This window comes from Rattus norvegicus, chromosome 1, assembly GCF_036323735.1.
Source record: "Rattus norvegicus strain BN/NHsdMcwi chromosome 1, GRCr8, whole genome shotgun sequence".
Taxonomy (NCBI): Eukaryota; Metazoa; Chordata; class Mammalia; order Rodentia; family Muridae; genus Rattus; species Rattus norvegicus.
This window is the reverse complement of record NC_086019.1, coordinates 97,805,487-97,823,490: the sequence shown is the minus strand read 5'-3', so window position 1 is coordinate 97,823,490 and position 18,004 is coordinate 97,805,487. Positions and strand designations below refer to the sequence as shown.

General features: G+C 43.2%; 1 long non-coding RNA gene across 3 annotated transcripts in view; it reads right to left on the bottom strand.

Moving 5' to 3' along the window:
- The window catches only part of LOC108349563 (uncharacterized), a 38,604-nt gene that overhangs the window by 12,780 nt on the left and 7,820 nt on the right, over positions 1 to 18,004 (bottom strand). For 2 of the 3 annotated variants that reach the window (XR_005499002.2, XR_005499003.2), the window contains exons 2-3: positions 3,620 to 3,788; positions 1,113 to 1,204 (exon numbers count right to left, since the gene is read on the bottom strand). This is a non-coding gene — a long non-coding RNA (uncharacterized LOC108349563). The remainder of the gene's footprint in view (positions 1 to 1,112; positions 1,205 to 3,619; positions 3,789 to 18,004) is intronic. The other variant, XR_001835725.3, reaches the window with a different exon arrangement.

Sequence of the window (18,004 nt, the reverse complement as noted above, 5' to 3'; positions counted from 1 at the left end):
GAAAAATTAGCAATAAATTGTTTTCAGTACTTAACTCACCTCCAAATTTATGATGGCTGAAATTTATTGTTTCAGAGGTCTGAGAAATGGCGATTAATTTTATCCCATTTCCTGTCTTTCAGCCTCAAAAGTGAGGCGTAAATAAAGAAGCATTCGCAGCCGCGTGTTTTCAGTGCACAAGAACAAAATCCGTATAACAATTAGCATGGAAGATTCTAGAAACCTCAGATGAAGAGAGGGAAACACTGCTCTATCGCCAGCATCACTTCTGCCACTGCTGCAGTTGCTCACAGCTCCCAGAACAACTCTGGGTACAGAGATGGGCTGTACAGTGTAAATGAGAAAGTTAGGCTCTGACGGCTGGGGCCGGATGTATCCATTTGCCCTATAAATAAGCGCAGATCACCTCCATTTTATTGAATTCATTTTCCAGGCAAGCAAGGACCACGAGATTCCTCGGCACAGTTCGGCTTGACACCCTCTAGTGCTGCTACTAATGTCAAGCCGGGCAGATTTATAGCCCATTCATTCATGGGAACAAAAACCCTGCCACAGCTGGTCATGGGACACGCAATAGCAGTTAGTTCAAAAGATAACAGAGGCAATACCTCACCTCTCCATTCAGCCCTACACGACCCGCACTACTTTGGAGGTAATAAACGCTTCTTGTTTGTAGGCTTTGAGTCATAATCCAGGGATGGCTGTGTAGCCCCATCTCAGATCCTGTTCCAAAGGGAACCACTTATTCCCTCCCCAGGCCTTAACTCCCTCCCTATGGCTGAAGAACAGCCAATAGGAACCCTTATGCTCCCAAAGAGATACCCCCAGGCTTTCTTCCCATCCACCCACTACCCGCAATGTTAGTTCTCCAAGCTTTTGGCCTCAGGCAATTGTGTGAAGCTTCAGAGTCGAACTTCAATCTGGTGCTTATTTCCAGTCTAGTGTGGTTGGAGGACTCTGCTCAATAGCACATTCCTTTAACTGGCCAGACTCAAACAAGACAAAAGCATTGATTGGGGCGGGGCGGGGGGATACTCGGCCCACAGCGCCGGAAGGGCAGCCAAACTGACTCCTGAAGCCCGAGACTCTGATGGAAGGAGGGTTTGCCTTACCTGGCAGCCTGGTCAGAAACAGTGCTGGGCAGGTTTCTGTCCCCATCAGGAAAGGAAACTAGTTAAATTGAGCCACCGACCATCCCTGGAGCCTGCAAGCCAAGGTACAAAGCAAACACACTTGTCAGTGTCAAATGAATGAGTCATTGAATTTCCCAAAATTAACGATGAGGAAAAGAGTATGAAGAGTCGCTCCAAATGTGCGTTTTGATTGATAAAGAATCTGACGGTCAGCGTAGGGACCAGGCTAGTCAAAGATTAAATAGAATAACCGAACATTCTCTCCCACACTGAAGCTAGCTGCTACCACTGACAAGCCTCGACTTATTATCTGCAAACTGGGAATAATCGCTATCCCTCGCTGATATGTTTGTTGTTAGAATTAAATATAGTTGCCTTTCAGTGTCCATGGGAGATTTGTCCTAAGATCTCACGAGAGCAAAATCCTTAGATGAACAAAGCCTTTGTGTAAAATGGCATAGTGTTATTTACAGATAATGTATTCACATCGTTCCGTGAAATTAGCTGCAGTTTTATATATGTGCGTATGTATATGTGTATATGTATATGTATATATATATAGTTGTTATATGGTATTGTTTAGAAAAATGACAAAGAAATAAGTTATATACATGTTGAATATATAGATTCAGTTTTTAAGTATTTTTGACCCATGGACTAGTTAAATGTATGGATGTAGAACATGTAGATACCTAGATTCAAGGGTAAGTGGATGCATTCATAGATATATACATATAGAAATAGAAGGATACATAGATAAATAGATGATAGTACATATACATTTATGTGTAATACCTAGATAAAGAAGATTTATAGATAGATGATGGCTAGATAGGTAATGGATAGATGGATGGATGGATGGATGAGTGGATGGATAGCTAGATTATATTAAATATCTAAGTAATAGACAGACAGATTATATAAATCTAGCTTTCTTTATTTTTATGTTTATCTGTTTCTGTTTTTTTTCCTGTTGTTTTGGTTTTTGTTTGTTTTGGGGGACTTTTGGGTTTGTTTGTTTGTTTGTTTGTTTGTTTGTGATAAAACATTCTGACCAGAAGTCTCTTAGTGAGGAGAGAGTTTATTTCAGCTTGTACTTTCAGGTCACAGTATGTCACTGATGGAACTCAAGATAGGAACTAATGCAAAAACCAAGACGAAATGTCGCTTGCTCCCTCTGACTTGTGCTCAGTCCGCTTTCTTACACAACCCAGGACCCCTTGCCCAGGGTGACATGGCCCACAGTAGGTTAATAATCTGCATCAGTCACCCATCAAGACAATTCCCCACAGACATGGCCACAGGCCAATGGGATCCGAGCAAACCTTTAATTAAGGTGCCATCTTCTCAGGTGACTTTTGGTTGTGTCAAGGTGACAGTAAAACAAACCAAGATGGATGATGGGTAGGTGGGTGGATGGATGGATGGACAGACAGACGAATGGATGGATGGACAGACAGATGAATGGACGGATGGATAGATGGATGGATGGATGGAAAGGTGATGGATGGATGAATAGATACACAGACAGACAGACAGGAGGAGACACATATGTTCAAGGTACTTTAAAACATAGAGTTAACCAAATGGCTTTATCAAATCAATTTAGTTGGAGAAATGAGACTCACAAAAGAAATAGTAATGAGGACCAATGGAGACTGGAGGTGGCGGTCATACTCTCAGATTAACGCTGTCGGTGTTACAGCCCTGCAAGGAGACAGAAGCCCATCTCTGCCCATCACTACTCCGCAGCCCGTCTTCTGTGACATTAATGTTCTACCAACCAAGCCTCAAGAAAAAGGAGAGCGACCCGGGACCCCACAAGCCTTGCCACTGGGCACTGGTACCAAAGGCCATGAGGTGGGAAGTAAAAACCTGAATGTTAAGTAAATCCAGACCGGGCACGTAAGACAGAGCCCCCCAGGCTGGAGAAGACAGGAGAGAGAGAAGCCAGCAGACTAATGGGGTGGGTGGGGGTGAGAGGAGAAGCCACGAGAAGCAAAGAGAATGACAGTGGGCATCAGTGGCTGTAAGTACATTCCTTGCTAATCAATCAGTTTTTACTGTGACGCCTCCAGCTCAGCTCATAAGACCGGAAAGCAGCTTCGGCAGCACTTTCGAATGTTTCCAGTTTAATAATCCCAGCTAATTGAAAGTAGCTTAGAAACGGGAGGGGAGAGATGGGGAGCTGGGGGTGCAGGAGCAGTTTATGGCAGTGGAGATGCCCCTATGGGGAATGAAATAACCTTTGATGCTGGAGGGGAAACCCACTTCCTGGGCCCCCAAATAACTAATGTCTGCAACTGTCTGCTTTGCCACCGGAACCCTCCTCTCCTTAGGTTTTTAACGGTGGAATGCAGAATTGCTGAGAAACCTGGTTTGAATCTAGGGGAAATCAGCCACCCCCTACTGCAAAAGCTGGATTTTTCCCCCCTTCGACAGAGAATTACATTCGTTTTTATAATTGTTCTTTTCTTTCAAATCACCTGATATGACAAATGTGAGGCTCCGTTACAGTTCATCTGCTCAACAGTGCCCTTATGAATCTGAGGCGTCCATGCTTTAATGGAGAAATTGCCCGACTAAAGTAAATCATGTCACCTTCACCCCGGCGATCGCATTGGTTGCAGACATCTGCTGACCCAACCTGCAGAGCTTAAAACAGAAACACATTTACATGTGCAGGCTGAGCTATTTGGTTCAAATGATGTCTAAATAGGTCATAATGAAAAGTAATTTTTAGCACGAGACAAAGCTACCATTTAAGCAGACTTTTGACAGCTTTTAAACATACATAATTGTTTCGTGTTGTAATTTAAACAGGTAAGAGACAGATTTTAGCACAAAAGCCTTGGTTCTGATTTCTCTGGCTTTCCAGGCAGAGCTACCGACTGGAGATATAGAAAAGAAGACAAATAAACAAAGGTATGTGACGGATGGGCTGGGGGGTCAACCAGGCGGTCCTCTTCGTCCACACACACCTGCCCCAGACGGTGGATCAGGGCATATATGTCTTTGCCCATAGATTTTTATTTACACTAAGCCACCCCCAGGCTTCTTGTCAATTTGGTTGAGAAGGTGCCATTATGTACCTCTGGCTGGCTTCAAACTCAGGACCCTTTTGCCTCCTCCTCGGAAGTGCCAGGCTTACAGGTGTCTACTATCCCACTTGGATCTGCCTCTGCTCCTTTAAAATGGCATCCCCAAGGAAGAAAGAAAATAAACAAAGCTCAAACAGCGGTAGATCCTGAGTTCAAAGATCATAGCTCTTGGACGCTGAGGTTTCAGCCCACAGTCTGTCGATCCAGCCCTGTGACAGGACTGCAAGCCATGGTGGGAGTGCGCATGCGCGCGCACACCCACGCGCAAGCACATGTCAAAACAGCTTAGGGAAGCTTAAGGAAGTTGGTTCTTCTACTTTGTAGGTTCCAGGGATCAAAGTAGGGGAGGTCTGGTCACCGTAGATCCAAAGTACAACAAACAGCTAAATCAAAGTGTGAGGAGGTGACAAAGCAGAGAGACGGAGCAACCCGTAACATAAGAGCAAGTCTTCAGGCTGTGTCAAGTTAGAGAATTAAATCCCGAGTCCAGAGGCAAGTGAGAAAATAATCCAAACTGGCAGATGATACTCTCTGATAAATGGTCCCTGAGAAAAGAAAGCGGCTCATACCCTGAAACAGAATCTTTCCTTCTAATCCACGCTCCAAGGAACCCAGCGCTTTCAGAGAGGTTGTGGGGTGTGTTTACATCCCAGAGAGGGGTGCAAGCCTAGGGAATGGAAGACTTCACTGCCAAGTTAGGTTCCTGTCATCTGGAGTGAAGGAAAAGATTAAGAAGAGGATGGATTGTGGGACGTACAAGCATCAGGGAGACAGAAACACAGCCTGGAAGACCCGGATCCCCAGATGACCCAGCCTGGGCTCATGACTGCAGCTGCCCACAGCTCATGTGGTGGAAACCCGCATGAGTGACAGCATAGGCGGTCGTGTGCTCCGCCTCCTCTTCCAAAGCCAGAGGAGCTGAAACCCTGGGACAGGGAGGCCCTGGGAGTTCCAGGGTACTTATACAACGTGTTAATTGCCCACAGCCTTTGGGAGAAATTTCCCATCCAAACCCAAACACTGATGAAGACTTTATTGACTACTGAACTAGTAAGAAGCCTGAAATCTTAGTTTAAAACAAAATTCCACCCTGCTTCTATCTCCCCAAATTATACCCCTAAGTCATTGATGCTTCTGTGTTTGTTTCAATGATAGCCGTTGCTTGTATTCTAGATAGCAAATCTTGGAACGCCATCCCCTCACAGTACCCCACACCCCTGCTCTAGTTTAATTTCTGTTATGTGATAAGACACTGACCAAAGGCAACTTAGCTGAGGAGAGAGCTTAACTGAATGCCAGTTCACAGTCTATCACTGAAGGAAGCCAGGCAGAGATCTTGCTCCAGTTTAAGCTGTAGCTTATAGTTTATCATGAAGGGAAATCAGGGCAGGAAGCCAAGGCAGGAACCGGGAGGCAGGAACTTACAGAGACCACGGAGGACTGCTATTTACTGCCTTGCTTTCCTGGCTTACTCAGCCTGCTTTCTTTTCCAACCCAGGACCACCTGCCTAGGGATGGTGCTGCCCACAGTGGGCTGTGCCCTCCCACATTAATCACCAATCAAGAAGTTTCTCCACAGAGTTTCTTCCTGCAGGCCACACTGAAGGAGACAATTCTTCAGTTGAGTTTCCCTTTTCTTATACTCTAGTTTGTGTCAAGTTAACAAAACACTAGCCAGCACTGCCATCCTTCTAAAGATCCACAGTAGCAGAACACTGTGCTCCAAGTCTCCCAAAGCCAGCTTGTGATGGACTATGTTGAACAACCCCCTTCCACCTCTGCCCTCAACAACACTAACTATTCAGGTCAAATGTAGGAAACTAATAAATTCTTTTATAAAATATTATTTTTATTATTTGTTTTTACATAAGTGTCTGTGTGTGAGGGAGTGTGCACATGTGTGTGGATGCTCATGGAGGCCAGAAGATGGTGCCAGCCCCATCGCCTGCAGCTGGAGTTACAGGCAGTTATGAGCATCCTGACATGGGTCCTGGAAGATCAGCAAGCACTCTTAAACACTGAGCCATCTCTCTGTTCCCGATAAGCTCTTACTGAGTAAATGAATAAAAGCGCCCAACATTTGAGAATTTAAAAATTCTTTCAATGAGAAAAATAAGGCATTTGCATATCACAGGGGAGAAACATCCTGTCACCGGAACCTGGAGGTCCAGCTAAGTCTTGTTCTAAAGCTGCCATCAGGTTACATGCCTGTCCTCCCAGGAGGGTGAGGCAGAAGGATTGCCTTGAGTTCAAGTCTACACTGGGATACCTAGTGCAGGAGCAGCTGGAGACACAAAGTGAAATGCAAGACCCTTTCTAAAAATAATCACATGTGTCAAAAAGAAGGGATAGGGCGGTTTCTACTCAGCAAACATGTATTCAATCTTTGCAGCTTAGAAGCACAGAGAACATTCTCTGTGTACTTCCATGGAACTCAACCTGGAGAACATGAGTCTGTCAAAGCCTCTATGGCACTGACTGGAGGCTAGTGCATAAGCGCAAAAATCTAACGCAGAAGTCTAAAATCCTTACTTTGTTTCCTTAATAACAAAGGATAGCATTGCAAACACATATCCTTGGGAAACAATTGAGTCTTGTGTGGACAAACTCTACCCGTGTAGCAATGTGGGTTTTGTAGCAAACGAAAGTAACCCATGGGTAACACAGTGACAGGTCAAGGCATCAGAAATGTGTTTCCCACACTGAACACCAAGACTTCAAACTTGTAGCCAATCTTTCAAGTACAGCAATGCCTGGTGAGAGATTCCAAGGCTCTGTGCTGGTTCATTTTGATGGTCAACTTAATTGGATTAAGACACACCAGGGCCAGAAGTAGTGACTGGCTGTAGTGAAGCAGGGTTCACCAGACGGGACAGTGGCTTTGCCCACGTCATCTCACAGCAGTTATAGTTACATGCAGAGGACCTGTACCAAGCCAGGAAAGTCCTAGTAAGACAGAGAGAGGTTGATGAAGTCCCAGCTGCATCTGAGGGACTACTGTCAGTTGATGGCTGCTGGGGGAGGAAGAGTCAGTTTTCTTCAGACTGAGAAGCCACTTGGGCTCCAATAGATGACTGATTTCCCAGCCATGCACACCCAGTAGATGATCAAACAGCTATGTGCAAACGGTGGATGATCTCACAACCACATGCACACACACTGGGTGACTGACCACACACCAATGCACACACAGTGGGTACACTGGGTGACTAACCACCCACTCATGTGCACACAGTGGGTGGCCAACTGCACACACCCGTGCACACACAGTAGGTGATCACCCACCAATGCACACACAGTGGGTGACTGACCACACACCAAAGCACACACAGGCAGCACTAAGGGTCAGTCAGTTAAAACAAAATAGCACACATGAAGCTGGTGGGGAGCACTGGGGACTGGAGGAGGAGCTGGAGGTGAAGGAAGGAGGTGGGTTTGATTTAAACACAATATTTACATATATGAAACTCTCAAATGACAGTGGTGATGATGATGATGATGGCAATGATGGTGGTGGTGATGATGATGATGGGGCATTATCAAGGCACGCTTCCAGATGTGAGTGTTGCCCGGTTCAGATTAGCTAAAGGTAAAAAGGTCTACCCTGAATGTAGGCACCATCCACAGCCTGGGTCAATCCAAAGGTAAAAGGAGAGAACGAGCTCAGCATCAGTGTCCATCTGTCTATACTTCCTGGTCCACTGAGATGTGAACAAGAGGCCTCCTGGTCTTGTCTCCTCAGGAGGCATTTGCACTGCCATGATGCCTTCCCCCTCTGTCATGAACTGTACCCTCCAACCATGAGCCAAATAACCCTTCTTCCTTTAAGCTGCTTCTTCAATTTTTTTTTCTAAAACTGTAATTTAATTACAACATTTCTCCCTTCCCCTTCTTACCTCCAAAGCTTCACCTTCAAACTCATGGCCTCCTTTTCTCCATTTATTGTTATTGCCTACATATATGCATTTGTGTATACAAACATAGTCCTAAATATAAGAGGTTCATCCACACATGTGTTTTGAGGACTGACTTGTCAGGCATTTTGTTGTAGCAATGAGAAAAGTTACTAAGATAGGTCGCAGCTATATTAGTTTTATACTTTGGGGTTTGTTATATATTTTGCAAACCAGCAGCAGGGGGAGCAGCAGGGGGAGCAAGGGAACAGCAGGGGAAGCAGCAGAGGAACAGCAGGGGGAGCAGGGGAGCAGCAGGGGAAGAGCAGGGAAGCAGCAGGGGAAACAGCAGGGGGAGTAGCAGGGAGAGAGCAGGGGAGGAGGGGAGCAGCAGGGGGAACAGCAGGAAAGCAGCAGGAGTATCAGAGGAGTAGCACAGGGAGCAGAGGAGCAGCGGGGGAAGCAGGGGAGCAGCAGGGGGAACAGCACCCTTCCCAGGCCCTCTCAGGCCTCTCCCGTTTATACAGTCTCCAGAGTCCCAGAACTGAGCTATCTGCAGCTGGGTAAGGTCACACCCCTGCTAGTGCATGAGGCAAATCATAAGCACCTCCTGTGAAGTGGCTCTTATCCCACACCTGGGATGAAAAGAAAAACACATTCACATACCATATCTGGGTTTTTTAAGAAACCAAAACTCCTGCTTCATTTTGTCACTAAAATTTCTGTCTCCCAATCCTTCCTTGGAAAGGTATATCAGTCAGTCTTGGCAAGGGCCAATTTCATTAATATTCTATTGTCAGTTGGGGATGATTTCCTATCGATGAAACTGTTCCCAAAGTTGTGGCCACAAGCAGACAAGTCTCTGACTCACTGTTCGACAAAGCACATTTTAGCACATCCAAAGCTGTTGATTCTCACGAAGTCATTCTTTCAAAAAGATTTAACTCTTCTTTAGAATCAGTTTTTCATGAGTCTGGGTTTTATTTTCAGTGTAAATTTACATAACGGCACTTTAATGCTTCCTCTGACACTTCCTGTAACTTGTTGGGGTTACACAGGGAAACGAGAGTGGTTTCATGACTTGGATATAATTCAAACTGCCTGCTCATGTGTTTTCTCTGGGTGTCTTCAATTGCAAGGGGGAAAAAGGTTTAAATGACTTCGTCTCTAAGCAGTCATTAATTGCCTGTAGTGCTTCATCTATGGAGGGGCGCTGAGATTCCCACACACATGTCAGCTGCTACGGTCAGTTCTCAAGTCTTCGTTAGGTGGCATGTTGTTGGGATGTCATGGGTGTAGCTTCACTGTCACAGATAGGAGATACCATCTTGCACAGGTGTCCCGTCCTCGGCTGCTTGCAGTCTTTCTGCCCACAGTTCAACAAGTACCCTGAAACTTACATATGGGCTGTGTTGTAGATGGGTCACTTGGGGCAGGGCAGCTTAAGGTCAGCTGTTCCCTGTGCTTTGACTAGTTTGGGATTTCTGTAATGGTCTCTGTCTGCTGCATCAAAGAGGGTTTTTCGAGAAGGAGGAAGAATCAATCCCTAATTGGTTATCCAATACAGAATGATCAGCCCTGAAATCACATACATATGAGTAACACTAAATAGACTCAATGGGATACATATATCCATATATATTCTATTGAATATTATATCCCATTGAGTCTATAAATACATATATACACATATATGCATATATGTGTGTATATTTATATGTGTGTATAGATACATACATATGTTTGCACATAAACATATGTATATATATATATATGTACATACACAGATACACACACATACATATATACACACACTATATATATATACAAGGTATATCAGTCAGTCTTGGCAAGGGCCAATTTCATTAATATTCTATTGTCAGTTGGGGATGATTTCCTATCGATGAAACTGTTCCCAAAGTTGTGGCCACAAGCAGACAAGTCTCTGACTCACTGTTCGACAAAGCACATTTTAGCACATCCAAAGCTGTTGATTCTCACGAAGTCATTCTTTCAAAAAGATTTAACTCTTCTTTAGAATCAGTTTTTCACATACTGATGGAAACACTGGAGGAATTAGATACAGCAGAAGAAAGGGAGAACAATGTAAGTATAGTAGTCTGTGATGGTTTATCTATGCTTGGTCAAGGGAATGGTGCTATTAGAAGGTGTGGCCCTGTTGGAGTAGGTGTGGCCCTGTTGGAGTAGGTGTGGCCCTGTTGGAGTAGGTGTGTCATTGTGGGTATGGGCTTTAAGACACTCATCCTTGCTGCCTGGAAGCCAGTATTCTGCTAGCAGCCTTCAGATGAAGATGTAGAACTCTCAGTTCCTCCTGCACCATGCCTGCCTGGATGCCGCCATGTTCCCACCTTGATGATAATGGACTGAACCTCTGAACCTGTAAGCCAGCCCCAATTCAATGTTGTCCTTACAAGAGTTGCCTTGGTCATGGAGTCTGTTCACAGCAGTAAAACCCTAAGACATAGTCGTATATGGAATCTTCTAAAATAAATAAATTACCAAAATAGACTTCATCGGTAATAGAGAGCTTATCCGAGGTATCATGGGAACACAGCATTCTCCTCCATCAAATGGGGCCATAGATAATTGGTTTTAGAGCTTCAGAAATTCTAAATATAGATTCTGATGAGTTATCATGTATGCATTTTTATTTTGTAAATAATTTACTTGCAGAACATTTCACTTGAGCATCAACCACTCATAGCCAGAGGCTCAGGGCAAAGACTTAATATTAGTGCCCACAAACGAGGAAATGTGTGATACTTTTCTGTTGCTGTGGTAACATGCCATGACCAAGGCAACTTGTAGAAGGAAGAGTGTCTTTGGCCTATGGTTCCAGAGGGTTAGAGTCCCTGATGGTGGAGCAGAGACATGGTGGCTGGGACCAGAAACTGAGAGCTCACATCTTGACCCACAAGCAGGAAGCAAAAAGAACGGGGTTGGTCTTTAAGCTCTCAAAGCCCTCCCCCAGTGACACGCTTCCTCCAACCGACCAGGATATACTCTGTCTTAGGGTTTTATTACTGTGAAGAGACACCAAGACCAAGGTAACTCTTATAAAAGAAAAGATTGTGGCTGGCTTGCAGGTTCTTACGTTCAGTCCATAGTCACGATGGCGGGAAGCATGGCATCCTACAGGCAGACGTGGTGCTGGAGGAGCCTGAGTGTTCTACATCTTGATCCAAAGGCAGCAGCAAGAGACTATCTTTACAAGCACCCAGGAGGAGCCTGGAATTCCACACTGGGCAGAGCCCACACTGGGTGTGCACAGGCCTCAAAGCCCACCCCCACAGTGACACACTTCCTCCATCAAGGCCACACCTACTCCAACAAGGCCACACCTCCTACTAGCACCACTCCCTGTGTGCCAAGCATTCAAACACATAGAAGGGCCAAACCTATTCAAACCTCCTATTCCTTCCCAAACAGATTACCAACTGGGCATAGCATTCAGATGCTCAAGACTCTGTGACATACTGATCTTTCAAACCATCACAATGGGCCAGAAATGAGGATAGAAAAATAAATTGGCCAATACTTGAGGCCCATGATATTCCCTGGCCTATGGCTTATGATGCCACCTGCTGCTTTTCTACCATACTGTCACCATGGACTGCCGGAGTCCACTGCTACCAGAACATGTGTCCCATTCACACAGGCATGCCAAAGTCCCTCCTGACACCGCACACAACAAAGATGAAATTATCAAGAATTTCCCAAAAGACCAAAGGAGGTCTTGGCAGACCATACCCAGGCCCCACCTGTAGATTAAAGCACTTATAGGTTTTATTTTTAATTTTTAAAAAAAATGTGTTTTCACTTGTCAACTGATTTATCTGATGGTAAATTTATGCTGATTGTGCATTTTCTTTTGTCTTTGTTTTTGAGAAATTTGCATGTGTGTACAGTGAAATATAATTATATCTGCTATCCCCACCTCCCAGGGTATATGCTTTAATATGTGGCCAGACACATGCTGTTACTCCTCTGAACTGTCCCAACGATGCAGTGAATTTCAAATGTGTATCCAAACTATGAGAGAAGAGCCTGGAGTTTGGGACTTGACCAGATCCCATTACTAATGAGCATCAGAGCCCAGAGCCCTTCTGTTCTCCTGAAGCTGAGCAGTGCAGACAGGAGCTACTTAGCCACAACACACCATGGATTCTGCAGGTAGATCTGTCATATGTCAAGACAAAATGACCAGCCCAGGAGCACCCTTCCCAGCCCAGGTTGCCTGTGTTCTTTCACTACCATCACATTGATCTATTCAATCAATCATTGCCTGAAAATACTCAGGAAAAAAAATCCAGAAAGTTCCGAAAAGCAATACTGGAATTTACTATGCCTGGAGGGCTATGCTGAGTCCACACAAAGGAAGTGGCATGTGAGTGCTGTGCTGAGTCCACACAAAGGAAGTGGCATGTGAGTGCTGTGCTGAGTCCACACAAAGGAAGTGGCATGTGGGTGCTGTGCTGAGTCCACACAAAGGAAGTGGCATGTGAGTGCTGTGCTGAGTCCACACAAAGGAAGTGGCATGTGGGTGCTGTGCTGAGTGCCTGAAGTAATGAAAAGATGATTCTAACATGTGAGGAGGGAGTGCGGGTGCTACATACCAATACAGTGCTGTTCCATTAGAGGACTTAGCATCTACAGATTGTATCTGTACGTGGTCTTGGTACCAATCCCCTGGGAATACTAAGGGACAATTACTCATGGACACTCCTTTAGCATGATGGGTACTTGGAGTGCTCAGTCTTGTGCAAGTACCCACGGTGGCTCTGTGTTCATGGCTACAACACCAAGGCCATAACTGGACAGTAACACTTCAAGGCAGGTCACCTTTCTCCAGCTCTTGAGTTCCTTCTGCCTGCTCTTCTGTGATGCCCCCTAGGCCTTGGGAGAAAGAGATAATGGAGATGCCCATTTAAGGGTGAGCACTTGTCAGTCACTTCTGGTCAGTACCTTGACGAGATCTAGCTCTGCATGGACTATCACCAGGAGTAGCTATTTCAGTAAAGGTGTGCAATGTGTATGTCTCTCATAAATATATACAATTATTACATGTTACTATAATCTAACACTTAAAGATATGGAAGCCTTGCCCTGATTCAGTTAGTGTGTGTGTGTGTGTGTGTGTGTGTGTGTGTGTGTTATATGCTGTGTGTGTATGAAGTTGTGGGTGGGTATATTTACCACACTGTATACATAACTGTGTACAATTAAAGTAGTAAGCTAATCTTTTTTTTTTTTAAAGAATAGTAAGCCAAAGGTGGACTACAAGGACACAGCAGGGCAGTTACGCATGTAAATGCATAGCAATTATGACATCATACACACATGCCGCACAAGCTCAAGCCAGACGAACTCCAAGCATGGAGTGGGGAGAGCGGGCAGGGAGCCCTGCCCCTGGAGGAAGACTTGTTGACACATGATAGCTCTTAGGAAAGGGAGACTGTTTTCTTTAAGGGTATAACACCTGGTAGGTAGACTACATTCTGGGCAGGTTCTACCCCTAAGAGGATGTGGCCAACAGAAGTCAGACCCTAAAGGTTTAAAAGAAAAAGAGAACATGAGGTTGGGTGGGCAGAGAGGTGGGGATGGATCAGGGGGGAACTGGGAAGGGAGGGGATGTAATCAAATACATTGTATGACATTCCCAAAGAATTAATAAAGATATTATTTTAAAAACTAACGGAGGGGCACTAAAAGGGGGAAGAAGAGGTTAGGAATGTGGCTCACTAGACTACTTGCCTACAATGCAGGTGGCCCCAGGTTTAATCCCCAGCACTATCAAAGGAAAGAAAAACAGGAAAATTAAATCTTTCTTGGGGAACATGGAGGAAGAAGTCTCTGGTGGAAAAGATTCCAGGGCACAAATTCTCACCCGGAAGACAGCAAGATGCGATAGAGTTTAACTTCTTATAAACAGAACAAAACCTTTTAAGGAACTGAGCATGAAATGGAAATGAGGCGACTGTCTCCCAGGGATGATTTGGTTTGGGTCAAACACAAAGTGCAGATTTTTGATCTTGAGCACACCTACAACAAAATGTTCCAAAAAGTTGAGAAAATGCATTCATACATTTATTCATACAGCAAATAAATATTAAGGTGTTCCTCTGTGCCGGGAAAAGTGATGAGCATACACTTGCCAGACAAACACAAACAAAAATAAATGTGAGAGGAGAAAATGAATATTTAACAAGACAGACAATGGTCAATGTGAGTCTCTTCCCGCTCAAGCTGTACCGGGTACAGAGAGCAAAATTTAAAGGATCTATCTAATGTTATTGAGAAATTTGATGATATATATGTATATATTATATACATATGAAGATATAAAATATGTTCTACTCAAAGGCCCAATATAATATTTGAACAAAATGAATTTGAACAGTAGTATCAGTAAGCTTGAATATATGTTCATATTACAATATAAAACACGCAAAACAATACACTCAATATCCATACTGGACACTTGACAGTATCATTAATAAACTTGAACACTATCATATTTATACACATATATCCCAAAACTTTACCCAAAATTCTGATATAGTAGCCACTAACCATAAGTAGTTAATATGATTGATTATAGTTAAATAAACTGGAAAATCTGGGTTTTAGTCTCACTGGCTGTGTTCATGCATCTAGTCAATGCCATTCCAGCCACACAAAAGATTTCTGTCATTGGGAAAGTTCTGTTGGGCAATGAGTCATACAGAATGCAGCTGTAAACTCTATATTAGCACTTAGAGAATTTTCCTATGCACAAAAGAAGAATCAACTTTTTAAAAATTTAATTGTGATGAATAATTAAAAATCACAATCGTAGCACAAGATGTGTTCATTCCCACTGGTATGTCATCTCTTCTAGGTTCTCTCGACAGAAACTCCTGAGAAATATGAAAATGTGTATTCACAGTGCACAGGCATATTTATTTCAATAATATCTCCATGTGTAGTATGCAACATATAGGTAGATATAGAAGTGGACGGATGTGTGGGTGGGTGTACTAGTGGGTAGAAGGATGGGTGAGTGGGTAGACGGGTAGACGGACCCATAGATGTAGACATTGGAAAACATGATTTAGAGTTCTCTTGTACTCTACTCCAGTGCAACAGGATGCATTTTTAATTGTTTCTTTCCCCCATCTCTACAACAACTAGAAGCTCAATTCTCATTGTCAGTGTTTGGACTAAACAAATGTTTAGTTATAGAACTTAGAGAAGATGGGCTCACAATTCTAACTCACTACCAATTATAAGAAGGAAAACTGCTAAAATAATACCAACTAAGGATCCAGTTTGTTTTATGCCTGGTTGTCTGGCTGGCTGGCTGGTTGGTTGGTTGGTTGGTTGGTTATCTGGTTGGTTGGTTGGTTGGTTGGTTGGTTATCTGGTTGGTTGGTTGATTGGTTGGTTTGTTGTCTGGTTGGTTGACTCATTGATTAGTTGTTTGGTTGATTGGCTAGTTGAGTTTTTGTTGATTAGTTGGTTTATTTGCTAGTTGCTTGCTTGCTTGCTTGGCTCATTGGTTAGTTGTTTGATGGGTTGGTTGGTTGGTTGGTTGGTTGGTTGGTTGGTAAGTTGTTGGTTAGGTTTTATGTTTGTTTGATTGATTGTATGGTTGGTTGGTTGGTTGTTGGTCTGGTTGGTTGACTCATTGATTAGTTGTTTGGTTGATTGGCTAGTTGAGTTTTTGTTGATTAGTTGGTTTATTTGCTAGTTGCTTGCTTGCTTGGTTCATTTGTTAGTTGTTTGATAGGTTGGTTGGTTGGTTGTCTGGTTGGTTGATTGGTTGGTTGGTTGATAAGTTGTTGGTTAGGTTTTATGTTTGTTTGATTGATTGGATGGTTGGTTGGTTGGTTGGTTGGTTGGTTGGTTGATAAGTTGTTGGTTAGGTTTTATGTTTGTTTGATTGATTGGATGGTTGGTTGGTTGGTTGGTTGGTTGGTTGATAAGTTGTTGGTTAGGTTTTATGTTTGTTTGATTGATTGGATGGTTGGTTGGTTGGTCAGTTGTCTCATTGATAGTTGTTTGATCGTTTGGTTGTTTGGCTGCTTTCTCACTGGCTAGCTGTTAGATTGGTTGCTTTATTCTGGGGAAGACTATTAGGAGTATTCTAAGCTGGGGCAAAGAAAGTATCAAATGAACCTGAAAGAAACACCTTTCTGTGTGCCAGAACACCAGAAAGAGTCAGGAAGACATTTTAAGGGAGACAAAAAACTAGCTTGAAAGGATCTCCATTGTCAAACTCTAACCAATTTAAATGTCAAAATATTTTTATGTAAAGATAGTAATGAACTAAAACCCATGATGTCATAGGGCTATAGATTAATGTGCTCTTTTTAATTAAGGGGATGGAAAGAAAAAACCCTATAACTATAATAATAATTAATACAGAATGAAGGATGGAGTTAGAAAATCATCAGCATATAATAAAACTAACGAGTGAATATTGATGAAGCATAAGGAATTTATATAGCATAAAACTATCTCCCCACAAATTAGCTATTGATTACCAAGGAGAGGAAAGAAATAGGTTGACATGATGGTAACCAAATAATCATAGAAAAGAAAACCAATGTTGGAAAAAACCAACCCCAGTGCTAACTGCATGCAATGAGAGAAGCACAGTCTTGTTTACAAATCATTCCTGCCGGGGTTGGGGATTTAGCTCAGTGGTAGAGCGCTTGCCTAGCAAGCGCAAGGCCCTGGGTTCGATCCCAACTCTGAAAAAAAAGAAAAATAAAACAAATCATTCCTGCCAACAGAGCCAAAACCAGATCTATCTACATATATCTTTCTAGACATAACCCCAAATGTGAGAAAGTAGTCTATGCTTTCTAAGATAGAAAGGCAAGAAAGGCTGAGGAGGCTGCAAAGACCAGTCACCTCAGTATAGTACCTGAGCCTGGACCACATGCTGCAGGAGAAAAGAGCAACCAACTACTAAAGGAAAATATGTAGATAACTAGCAGAATGAAATATGGATAAGGAGCTAGAAGGGGAATCATCCCTGCTTATTCCTAAATGATTAGAAAAAGTATTAGTGTGCATACGAGCATTTACCAAGTATTAGCATATATACAGTAATTGTTAATATTAGTGTAATTAGTATACTAATTACATATTTATATATAGATTAATCATGGCTATATACACATAGAAAAGAAATGAGACAAATTTTAACAATTGGTAAAATGGGAACTCCTCAAAATATTTTGTGATAAATCAAAGTTAGAAATGATAACAAAATAATCAAAACTTGAAAAGAACTAATTTAAGCTTTTAAAATTTAAATTACTACTGGACATGGTAACACACTCTTTCCCAGTATTCAATGGATCTCGTGTTAAAGACAGACTGAGCATAGCATGACCTTGTCTCAAAAATATTTTATAGCTTCCAGTTTCTGTCTGCTCTCAGAGCCGACCCTGTGCCACAGCTCTCTGTACCCAGATCCTTCCCAGAGAGAGCTGATCTCCCAGGAGTGCTGACACACAGGCTTACAGGAGGGGCAAGCCACTGTCAGAGACAGCAAGACCAGCTAACACCAGAGATAACCAGATGGTGAGAGGCAAGTACAAGAACTTAAGCAACAGCAACCAAGGCCACTTGGCATCATCAGAACCCAGTTCTCCCACCACAGCAAGTCCTGGATACCCAAACACACAAAAAGCAAGATTCGGATTTAAAATCACATCTCACAAGTCATAGACATAAGCATCACCAACAGAGTACAAAAGATAGAAGAGAGAATCTCAGGGACAAAAGATACCATAGAAAACATTGACACAACAGTCAAAGAAAATGCAAAACACAAAAAGCTCCTAATCCAAAACATTCG